The sequence below is a fragment of the Hibiscus syriacus genome, unplaced genomic scaffold (assembly GCF_006381635.1).
Source record: "Hibiscus syriacus cultivar Baekdansim isolate YM2019G1 unplaced genomic scaffold, ASM638163v2 tig00111810_pilon, whole genome shotgun sequence".
Classification (NCBI taxonomy): Eukaryota; Viridiplantae; Streptophyta; class Magnoliopsida; order Malvales; family Malvaceae; genus Hibiscus; species Hibiscus syriacus.
In genome coordinates, this window is record NW_024063186.1 from 218,504 (window position 1) to 231,706 (window position 13,203).

The following is a 13,203-nucleotide window of genomic DNA, read 5'->3' on the forward strand; positions in this document are numbered from 1 at the left end:
AGGCAAACAAGAAACTGTGGGACAACTGGGAGAGGTTGAATAGGCTTATGATGAGCTTTCTTAAGCTTAGCATAGCACCTAATATTAAGCCTTCCCATCCCAAGACTGAGAATGTGAGGGAATTTGTGGCTGAAATTAAGAAGTGTACTATGACAGACATTGTGGATAAGTCTGTTGCTGCTCTTATTGATGATTTGTCTAATAGAGAGTACACTATAGCTCAGTCAATGGAAGAACACATTAGTCACATGGTGAATACCTAGGATCTTGGTGAGAGGGTGATGGTTGAGTTCATGCTGAAATCATGTAAAGGTGATTATTTCAAGCAATTTCGGAGAACATACAACCAATTTAAGAAAAAATGGTCTCTTTCATATACTAAGGCCATGCTCTTGCAAGGCAAGGGGAAGACCTTAAGGTCAAACTTCCCCCAAGCCAACTTTGCCTATTGTGGTAATTCAAATGTTGGTTCTAGTGGCAGTAAAGCTCTATGTAAGAAATGTATAATATCCATTATTCTTCTTTAGTCGGGAGTTTGATGTTTGCTCAGACATATACTAGGCCGGATATAAGCTTCGTGATCTGTATGTTGGGTCATTATCAATCAAATCCTGGATTGGTTCATTAGAAAGCTGCAAAGAAAGTTTTAAGGTACTTGCAAGGCACTAAGGATTACATGATCACATATAGAATAACTAGTGACCTTGAGGTTGTTAGTTACTCGGACTCGGACTATGCCGGATTTCGGATACACCATATTCGACTATGTGTTCCTTATAGCTAATGGAGTTGTCTCATGGAAAATTGGTAAGTCGTTTGTCATTGATATTTCCACTATGGAGACTAAATTTTTAGCATTCTTTGAAGCTACATTTTAATCGTTATGGTTGCGTAATTTTGTTGATGGTTTAGGCATCGTTGGTATCATTGCTAAACCGATGAGGATTTATTATGATAATGTGGCAGTTGTATTCTTCTCTAAGAATGATAGATACTCCAAGGGTGTCAAATATATGGATTTAAAGTATCTTTCTTTCAAAGAAGAGGTAAACTCAAAGAGTTCAAGTAGTGCACATTGGCATCAATAATATGATTGCAAATTCGTTGACTAAAAGACTAGCTCTTAAGACATTTATTGGCCATGTTAGTGAATTGGGAGTAGTCGTGAAGTCCTTGTATAGCGGATGATTAGTCATACATGTATGAATATATGTCTTACACATTTATGTTTGTTTGATACTCTAGATATCGATATTTGTTTGGATTTTTCATATCTATGAATCATATTTCAGTTATGCATATTTTGTTATGATTATAGATGTTGGATCTTATTTTAAGACATTGTCGGACAAGATATTTTCGGGTGTCATCTTATTAAATTGTGTCTGTTTGAATTGGATTGACTTGTAATACATGGAAGGAATCGAGACGTTTTCTAGGCCCGTGACCGCTATGAGTCAGTTGGTTTAGTTCTTACGAAGTTGTGACTTGTATATTACATTATTTACGTGAGCCCAAATTCTGTTAATATGTTATATACTTGTCATATATGAATCAAGTGAGAGAATGTTGGAAATTTTGATTTCTAATATTGATTCATATAATTTAAGTAATTGATGATTGATATTGTTGTACACACGGTGGTGATTAGTGTAGTATTGAGAAGGCAATTATCGGGTGTAAATCCTTCCGTTCCATACCGTGAAAATATAAGTTTGAGTGGTGTTATGTGTAACTGAAAAGTAAAGGAGCCTTTTAGTTGTTTTGGCCTTTCAGTTATTTGTGATTTAAAAAATATAGTTGAATTAGATTTTTAAAAGCTCGCGTAGCAGACATTTTTTTTTTCAAGACACTCTTTTTCTCTCTTAAAAAGAAAATATCACTCTCTGTTTTAGGGTTTTGATTCTTTCATCAAAAATCAAACAAGTCTTGATATCATCACAAGGCGAATTGAGAATTATATAGTATTAGGATTTGATAATATTGATTATTTATTGCTTTTAGGATATTCAATTATTATAATGAAATCATCAAGTAAATTTTCATTTGTTTTACTGTAATTTTTAATAATTATACTATGAGCTTGATTTGATTAATTTAATTAATCTATCAAAATCCTCATGTATTAATTACTTCCACATGCAAGATTATTTGATTTTAACAAGAGAAAGACAAGCGGTCTTTTGAATTTTGTATTAAGGATAAAAACACCTTCTTCTTTTTTAGACTTTCAAGCCTTGCTGTGTACATTTCGTTATTAGTTTATCATACAGTTCTTCTCGTTGGTCAATCAGTATTTATCATCTCAATTATTTTAATTACAGTAATTTATGGAAGTTAACCCACAGTTTTAAAAGTTTAAATACGAATATCTCATTTTAGCAATTAATTGTTTTATTAAAAAAATTAATTTTTATTCATTATTTTTTTGTTTCAATAACTTAAAAGTTTATGTCAGGGATGGCTTCCCAATTCAGGTTCAGGCATATCTAAGACCCAATTGAGATTTACATAGTAATTTACAAATTGTCCACCAAAAGTGACGGCGGTAGAATTCGAACTTAGCTTTACAAACTCAAATTCTTGAATCCCAACCACTTGTACCAACTTTAGTTGCCAATTTTTTATTCATTATTAATTGATCTAAAATGATAAGATGTTTGTGAATAGAGAAAATTAAATTGCACTCGTGATAAGTACATATCATATTCAATTTAAATTAATCGATAAATAAATTGAATACAATTAATTATACCAAAAACTCATGAATGAAAAGAATTTTATACTTAAATATACATTTGATCCTCTAATTGTATTGAAAATTAAATGATTTTTTATTTAAGAATTGTATCAATTAAATCGCTCTAATTGCAATCATTATTAATTACACTGACGACTATAAAGTTTATTGATTTTATAATATTTAATTGATTAAAAATTGTTAATTTCTTAAGAATATTAAACATTTAAAAATGAAAATTAATAAAATTTAAAATAAAAGTTTACTTCAAATTATAAATATTTTTAATGATTATAAAATTATTAGTAATTTAATTTCATTAATTTTATTTATTTGAGAACATAAAAAACAATTAGAATACTTTTCGTGTGGATGTGATAATTATATTTAACATTGTAGTAAAACAAAGTAAATAAAAAGTTTAAGGGTAAATTACTCACTTAACTTTATTCTTTCCTATTTTATTCACTAATTTAAAAAATTTCAATTTAATAATTAAATTTTATATATTGGGTTTTATCATTCGGCCTTTAACTTTATGAAACTATTATGACGTGACTTGTTTTATTAATAAAGCTCAACTATATATAGGCAGTAAACGAATTGAACGTTCAGCGAACCGTTCATGAATCGTTAGGCGAGAAGTTCTTTTATGTTCGTTTATTTATTAAACAAATGAACACGAACAAGATTTTGTGTTCGTTTAATTAAATGAACGAACACTAATAGAGGGCTCGTTCGTGAACGTTCGATAATATGTTTGTTTATGCTCGTTCATTTATGTTCGTTCGTTTATGTTTGTTCATTTATGTTTAGTCCAATGTCTCTAGACCCATTTAAAATATTAAGACCCAATAAATTTTAATCTGATACCCATTAATATTTTAAATTTAAATAATTTTAAATACAAATAAAAAGCCAAAACAATTAAATACAAATTAACTATGAAGTTGCAACTTATACTAATGAATTTATGTGATTATTGTTGTTAAGCGTATAAAAGTATCATATTTTCTACCCTTTTACCCATAATTATTGCTAGATTTAGGTTCGATTTAGTTGCATTATTAGTCATTCATGTATAATTTCATAGTTTCCTTAATCGTTAAGTTTGATATTGCATTGTGGTTGTTTTTATGGAAAAAATATTGCTGGTGTGTTAATTTGTATATGATAATGTTGATTGGATAAATTCACCTCATCTAACTCAAACTCCACAAAACAAGGGATAAATCCTAGAAATCCAGTTTTCACCATGGCACGAATATTTCTTGGTGGAAAAGCGAGTGAATAAATAAATGGTTTTTGAAAGAAATGTTTTGGAGTCGTCATCGAACCTTTTGGATTAGGTAGGTTGAATACCTAAAAATCATCTTTTAAAAGAGTTTTTAAGAAAAAACTATTCAAAAGATAAATCGGTCTGCGTATAACCAAAAAATCATTCTTTTTAGTATATAAGAGGGATTCGTGGTCGGTTATGTTTGGGGAAGGATTAGGACCCCCACAACGCCCAAAATTGATACCCGTTGATTATAAATTGTCTCTGATAATATAAATTTAAGAATTCGAATATAAATTTAATTTACGGTTCTATTATTTCAGATTCAATCACATAATTTTATTTAACAGTAAATTCTAAGGAAAATAGAAAATATTCCAATATTTCCAATCGAAGAGAAACTAATCCCTAAAATAATTTAGGACGAATATTTCTCTTTCTGACTGAAATAATAAGAATATAATAATTCTTCCTAAAAAATAATTTGATATAACTAAAACTAAAAAAAATATTTTTTAGTTTTTTTATAAGAGAAAATAACCTCAGTGACCAAAAATCCCATATAATATACGATTTTAACCAACTTTTTTCTGGATTTGCCAAAATGACCAACAAAATCGCAATGCGATCGCTAATTCGCAACGCGATCTCCATTATCGCAAATTCGCGTTGCATTTTCGCAATGCGATAGTTGGAAATCGCATTGCGATGGTCTACAGTGTCGTTGCGATTTTCCCAATTCGCAATGCGAATAAGTAAATCGCAACGCGAATTGGGAAAATTGCAATGCGAATAAGTAAATCGCAACGCGAATTGGGAAAATCGCAATGCGATACTGACTATCGCAATGCGATAATACAAAATCGCAACGAGATACTTACTTTCGCAACGCGATACTGACTTTCGCAACGTGATTCTGACTTTCGCAACGAGATAATACATAATCGCAATGCGATTTTCAAAGCGCCATTAGTATCCTGGCCAAGTATTTTATTTTTAAATTCCAAACACGAATATTAATATATTGGAACACTGAACCGTCTACAGTATATCCCGTAATCGCAACTCATAACTTAAAACCTAAAATCACAACTCAGTCCCATCTCCATCTCTCACTCTCTCACCCATCTCCGACGAAATCCGTCCCCATCTCCGGCGAAATCCGTCTATCTCCATCTGTCAGAGCCACCCTCACAATCAGAAATGGAAAATCAACCAAATCAACCAACGAGGGTTAGTTTTTTTAATTATTTTCTTTTTAAAATTTTTGCATTATTATTAGGTTTTTCATATTGAAATTGATGATAAGTTTACTGGTAATTTCAATAATAGATTAACCATTTCACTTAGATTGCTTATTAAATCAACCGAGAATCGCAACGCGAAATGAAAATCGCAACGCGATTTTAGTTTCGCGTTGCGATTCTCTCGTTGCGATAGTCATTTTCGTGTTGCGATTTTCATTTTCAGAAACTATTCTTCTTCTGCAAATTGAAACTTGAATGAATTGCATTACTTCAACCAAAAAACAAAGACAAATAAGAAATTCACAGTGTTGCAAATTTAAGTTTGAAGAATAAACTACTACTCTTTATGTTTATTATTGTTTTTGGTATATCTTCACAGTGTAGTTTTTGGTATATCTAACTTAGTATGTTTATTGTTTTTGTAGAACTTTTATTCGGCTCAATTAACCTTAAGAAATAAAGTCAGCCTGGCCAAAACAATTGCGTCGAAGCTTTCACCTGCACAAAGAAAAATGTTTGAGGATACTTGCTTCGGGCCATGGCTGAAAGTACAACATCCCGGTGGAGATGCGATGTTGGCACACCTATTTCTTCAAACCATGACTAGGGATCTACCAGATATTATACAACGTCGTGATGAAGAGATATGGTTTGATTTTCCATCGGCGTATACGTGTTTTGGGCGGGAGGAGTTTTGCTTAATCACCGGTCTACGCTTCGGACACGATGATGTAGGTCGGTACACTAGACACATTACCCGCCCATCATGGTTATCCCGGGTTTTTCCTGAGCTGGAGAGGCCGAATCTACACGTGGAAGACCTGACGATATTATTGAATAAGAAAGATGGTTTTACTCGGATGGATGACGTCGAACGTTGTCCGAGTATGCCTTCTAATTCTTTTGCATGCCGGCTTTTTAGGCAGAGAGGCCAGACAACCTATTCCAAATGATCTAATCAAATTGGTAGAAGACCTAAATGCGTGGAACCTGTTTCCGTGGGGCTCGTATTTATGGAAAGCTACATGGAATAAGTTATCGTCTGCCTTGTATGATCGAAAAAGTTTGCATGGCGATGGGTCCAAATACACTTTGACAGGCTTTATTTGGGCCTTTAAGGTAAGAATTTTTATATAATGTTTCCAAAATTATAAGTAATTATTTAACAATTACTAATGTTTGTTATTATATTGTTTGTAGATTTGGATATTTGAGGCCTTTCCCGCCATGAAGACATATGCAATAAAAACTTCAAATAATATTCCTAGGGCTATTTCCTGGAAGAGGAAACGAACCTTGCAATGGGAAGATTTACTACGGTATATGACAATAAATAATGTAAGTTAACATAAATACTACCATATGTTTATAAACAAGTTATTACTAGTACACGTTTAACTTTGTTTGAGCTTTTATATTGTTAGGAGGCCAACACTCCTCTACAGAGGCTGACACCCACGGAAGCTGAGCTTGCCACTGATTGGTGGCAAGCTAGTAAGCGTTTTTTTGATGGAACGGTTGATGAGCAGCCTCCACTTCGGGAGCCATCACCTCGCCCAGAGCTATCACCTCACCCAGAGCCATCATCTGATCGACCCGGCTATACACCTCCACAACGATAGCCATCACCTATTCTGTCACATCATCGAGCCTCTTCTCCACCATCACCGCAAGATAGGCGACCGGCAAAGATGCCACGACGTTTATCTCCCTGTTCTCCACCTCAACGGGATGAGTTAGGGGAGTTACGTGATGAGGTCAATGCCTTGCGTGAGGAGGTCGGTACTTTACGCAAAGACGATGGTGCATGGCGTGTTGAGGTGTCTACATTACGCGGTGAGGTAGCCGATCTACGTGAGATGGTAGCATCGTTACAGAATGAGGTTCATACTCTACGCAACGAGGTAAGTTTAAGATTTTTCATACTCGTAATTCATTCGGTTGCTGCCAATACTGCTAAACTGTTTTTGTTAGTATTTGTTTTTGGTTTTGTTTTTGTCTTTTGGTTGAAGTAATGCAATCCATTCAAGTTTCAATTTGCAGAAGAAGAATAGTTTACTTTCGCAACACAAAAATGACTATCGCAACGTGGAAATGGCTATCGCAATGCGAAATGAAAATCGCAACGACAAAATCGCAACGCGAAATGAAATCGCAACGACAAAATCGCAACGCGAAATGAAAATCGCAATGCGATTTGTGTTTCGCGTTGCGATTTCATTTCGCGTTGCGATTTCATTTCGCTTTGCGATTTTGTCGTTGCGATTTTCATTTCGCATTGCGATAGCCATTTCCGCGTTGCGATAGTCATTTTCGCGTTGCGATTTTAAGTTTCGTGTTGCGAAAGTAAACTATTCTTCTTCTGGAATGTTTATATATGTTGTCCTTTTAAATGTTTATATAAGTGCTTACTTCTGGAATGTTATCTGAGCATTTTGTGAACTATGATAGAATAATGACTTGGGTGAATACAATGCTAGTTTGAAACATATTTGTCTTTGTTTAATATCATGTCTGTTTATTTACTGATTTATGTATTAATTTTTTTAGCGGCCCGATAAGGTGGATGCTTTACGTCGGGTTTTCCTTGCACGACGGAGTTCACGCATCAGACGGCGTGGACGTGCTATTACGTCTCCGTTCACCCCAATGGTACGAAGACTCCGCAAGAAGAAGCCCGACTCACCAGTCATCCCTCAAGAGTCCCCTCCAATCGTTCAAGAGGCCCCTATTCTCCCTCAAGATTCCCCCCCACCGTTCAAGAGGCCACTGTCATCGTTGAAGAGGTCCCTCCCACCATTCCAGAGCCCGATTCACATGGGGTAATATATCGAAGTATTGAGAAACCCCCACCGGTTCCGGACATGATGGATGAGAGTTGGCTCTCGTATGAGTTACCGGCTAGTACCCTTCCGGTATCTGAAGTGGAGAGGAGACAACTACCGGAAACAATTGTGGATAATACCCTTTGGGCTAAGACCGCAGTTGATTTTTATCTACATGAGCGGAGCCAAGGGTGTTACACTGACATCAGCAAACTCAACGATGAAATGTTTTTGTTGCTTGATCGGTCTTGGTGGGGTGTGCTATTAGGGGTTGAAGACAGTGGCTATTTGGATGGGGAGGTAAGTCTTATATTTGTCTTATATATGATTTTGATTAATTTGTTTAAAAATTAATGTAATTCACTAATATATGTATTTTTTTGTAAAACAACATATCGATGCGTGGGTGTCACGTCTACTAATAATAAGGAAGCTTAGGAAAAATAAAAAAATTTCGCTATATACAATAATGCCGACGGCTTTTCACGCAGTTCACTTGAAGAATCAACGAGATGAATCATTTTTGTTGGGCAATGGACAAGCTAAACTTTATCCTGCATGGTGGGAGGTCGATAAGGTTAGTGTTTATTTTTTAAATTTTTTAAAGGTGTTCATAAATAAGTGCGCAAATAAATGAATTATTACTTATGATCGCAGGTGTTTATCCCTGTTTTAGAACGTCGTCACTGGCTTCTCGTCCAACTTCAGCTCCCATCCCTGAAGATAATAGTGTATGACAGCATGATCAATTACATATCACTGTCTGATTTGAGAGATATTTTCAAGGGATGGAGCTCTCATTTGGCTAAATTCTTGGATGTGATTAAGTATTGGAGTCATTCTGGACACAAGAAGCCAAAGAAGTTCAATGTCACAATTGTCAGAGACGAGACCGCGCCACAGCAATCGCCGGGAGCTAGAGGGGATTGTGGTCCTCTCGTATGCCTTTGCTTGGCGCGTTTGACGACGGGAAGCACAGAGTTTTTACCTCCCACCGATAGAGATAGAGCTGCAGTAGGCTTGTGGTTTCGGCATTATATGGCTAGAGCAATATATTCGAGACGCTGCCTACCTGCATCCACGTTATGAAAGTGTCCATTGTTAATTGGTAAGTCAAATGCAAGTTTTGTTAACATATATACTTCTTTTGGTTTGAAAATGTTTGGTTAAGTACCTAGAATTCAATAATTTGTTGTTTGTAGGTTTTAGATGTGTAGGAAGTCTTGTTTGAGAAAATGTTTGGTTTCTGCAGGTTAATCCTTAAGTGAGCTGCGTGAAATGGATGTATGGGGTCACAAAGTTGTGGTTTCATTGATTCAATAATTGATGAAGAAATAAGAATTATTATTATTTTTTGATTGTTTAATTGATTTGTAAAAGATGATTTGTAAATGTTGATTTGTTTAATTGATGTGTACATAATTTGTGTTGAAATGTAATAGTTGATTTGTTGATTTTCAATCTGCTTTATGTTGAAGGCAAAACAGACTATCGCAACGCGAAATGGCTATCGCAACGAGAAAATCGCAATGCGAAATGAAAATCGCAATGCGAAATGAAAATCGCAATGGGAAATGAAAATCGCAACGAGAAAATCGCAATGCGATTTTCATTTCGCATTGCGATTTTCTCGTTGCGATAGCCATTTTCGCGTTGCGATAGCCATTTTCGCGTTGCGATAGTCAAATGAATGTCTAATAAGTGATAACAACTGAACAGATCATAGCAATGTTCAAACTCAAGTTACTAATACATGCCTAACTGAAAATGTCAAAAGTGCACACATAAAATACACATAATGCAAGTTTTGTTAATATATATACTCCTTTTGGTTTGAAAATGTTTGGTTAAGTACCTAGAATTCAATAATTGTTAAAAGTTTATGCATGTTAATCCTCGTTGCCTTTTTCATTTCTCATTGCGATTCTATCGTTGCGATTTGCATTTCGCATTGTGATGGTCAAATGATTGCCTTTCGCAACGCGATTCTGACTTTCGCAACGAGATAATACAGAATCGCAATGCGAGTTTCAAAGTTCGCAACTGGTTTTAGTTTCGCAAGCCAAATTTTTTGTGTATATATCTACGCAGCAGCAACAACTCATAACCTAAATCCCTAAATCGCAACTCATTCCATCTCCATCTATCACTCTCTCCGGCGACATCCGTTCCTATATCCAACGACATCCTTCCCCATCCGACAACAGGTCTTAGTTTCGCATCTCGTTTGTTTAGTTACAACCATGAAATCATCTAATGTTGATCATGTTTGGATAGATTTGTGTTTTGGAGGGTCATGGGAGAATGTTCATGGTGTTTTACAATATATGCCTTTACCCATGAATCTTCAACTAAAACTGTCATTAAAGAAGTTAACTTATGAAACCCTAATGTTATGTGTTTCAAAGAAATTGAATTTAGAGCCCCTAAGTGGATTTAGGCTATCTTATCAGAGAAATGGTAAAGTTTATTTGTTAACCGACAATGAAGATGTTGAACGATTCATTGCTCACATTAATGTTTCAAGTGATGATGTTACATTGTATGTTGTTGAACCTAGAAGTAGTATTGTTGGGTCAGTAGCGGGTAGTAATCAACTAAGTGGGTCTCAAAACCCACAGCCTTTCTCTAATCCAAATCCAAATCAACTTTCAGCACCAAATTCCGGTTTTCGTATTGACCAATTAGACGATGATGAGCCAAGAGAAAAAATTGTGAGTACTAGTCAGTATTCGAAATTTGATCTTGGTCAATACCCGGACTTTGATATTGGTCAATACACGGATTTTGATGATGTTTCAGAAGAAGAAACAGACCCTGCGTGTAATGATTTTGATATTGGTCAATACCCGAATTTTGATGATGAAACACCCGTTGCCGAGGAAGATGTTGTTGATGATAATGAGGAGGAAGTTACGACTGTGAATGAACATGTTGAACATCCATTCTGTAATTCATATAATCCTGAAGATGAAAAAGAAGAAGAAAAAGTCCCCGAAGAAAAGAAAATGCCACAGGAGTATAACTGGAATATGCCAGAATTACTTCAGCTACCGGAAGAAGAGTTGGCAAAGAAAGCAGTTGATTGTTACACAAAAGTTATTCGTATCAAGAAAGATGATTGTTTTGATACAAAGGAAGACTTGAAGATAGCTTTGTATACGAAATGTGTGGAAGATGGCTATCAACTAAAAGTTAACAAATCAAGCAAAGATCGTTTCGAAACAAGGTGTACGATTGACAAAAACTGTACGTGGCGTATGATTGTAAAGAGGATAAAAGATTGCGCAATGTTTCAAGTTAGGACTTTTATTGATAAACATACATGTTCAAGAACCCAAGTTTTTCCTCACCATAGACAGACAAACAAAAAGGTGTTGGGTGGTTTTCTGGCTGAGTTAATATTTTTGAATGGCAGGGTATATCGGGGACATGAAATTATGACTGACATGAATGCTCGGTTCAAGATTAGTATATCATATTCTCAAGCTTGGAGAGCCAAATGTTATGCCTTGGAATTGTTGAGGGGGTCGCCAGAAGCATCGTTTGTCCAACTGCCGGCTTATTGTCACAATTTAAAGCTGAAAAATCCTGGGTCGGTAACTCATATCAAAACAGATAGAGATGGACGCTTTAAGTTGCTGTTTATCGCCATTGGTGCTGCGGTTAGTAAATCAATATAATTCTGTTGACTCATTTCTGTTAGTTACATGCATTTCACATTTAAATGATTATATTTCTTGTGTATATTATTTTGTAGATTCGTTCGTTTATTACTTGCATGCGCCCAGTTATTATAGTTGACGGAGCACATTTGAAAGGTCGATACCTTGGAGTAAACTTATTAGCAGTAGCCATGGATGCTAACAATGGGATATTTCCAATAGCTTACGGGGTTGGCAAATCTGAAACCTCTGATTCATGGACATTGTTTATGGGGCATCTTAGGGATTGCATAGGTCCTATTAGCAATCTGACAATCATATCCGATAGGGCAAACTCAATTGACAACGCTGTTAGAAGGTGTTTCCCAGATGCTTTTCATGGACTTTGTGGTGTTCATTTGTATAGAAATCTAAAATCAAGGTCTGCTGGTATAAAAAAGCACAAATGGACATACTGGAAGGCTGTAAAGGCTTATCGGGAAGTGGATTTCAATAAGCATATAAACTGTTTAAGACGTGTTTTGCCTCAGTGTGCTCAAACACTAGAAGATGTCGAGTTTGAAAGATGGTCAAGAGTACATCAACTTGGAGCAAGATATGGTTTCATGACGTCTAATAGTGCAGAATCAATTAACGCTCTAAGTCGTCATTCCCGAAAATTACCCATTACTATGTTAATGGAGTTTTTTCGAGCCTCTATTCAACAGTGGTACTACAAGAAAAGAAACCATGCAGGTATTATTTCTTTGAATTCGTAACTTATCATATATTTTACTAAGTATTATTTATTTAAATTTACAGGAACATTGGAACATCGTGTTACACCATGGACAGAAAAAAAGATAACGAAACGTGTTGTGAAGTCAACGTCATGGAGAGTTGAACCATGTTCAAACACTTTGTTTGAAGTACTGGATAATAACTTAAATGGGCTTGTCGATCTAAATGCAAGGACGTGTAGTTGTATGAAATGACAAACATCTGGTTATCCGTGTGGCCATGTTATAAAAGTTGATCTTCATCTAAACCAAGATGATTCAAGCACATACGCTATGGATTGCTACACTACAGAAGTATATCGACAGACTTATGCCGAGATTGTCTACCCTATTTCACATCCTTCTGAGTGGGACATACCAGATGACTTACAAACAGTTTTGCCACCAGCCATGGACAGAAGGCTACCTGGCCGACCAAAAAGTCACGATCGTATACCATCTAAGGGTGAAGAGAAGAAGAGATCGACATGTAGTCGGTGCAAGGAAAGTGGTCATACAAGGTTGACATGTCGATCACCAGTGCCATCACAATCATCTTTTCCTCTACCAAAATATGGATCATCATCAAAATCCAAAGCTCATATGGTGTCAAGAAAAAGGCAATCAAAATCGCAATCATCTTTAAAATCCCAATCACAACTGGCTTCACCTTTTGGGACTGTTAACTT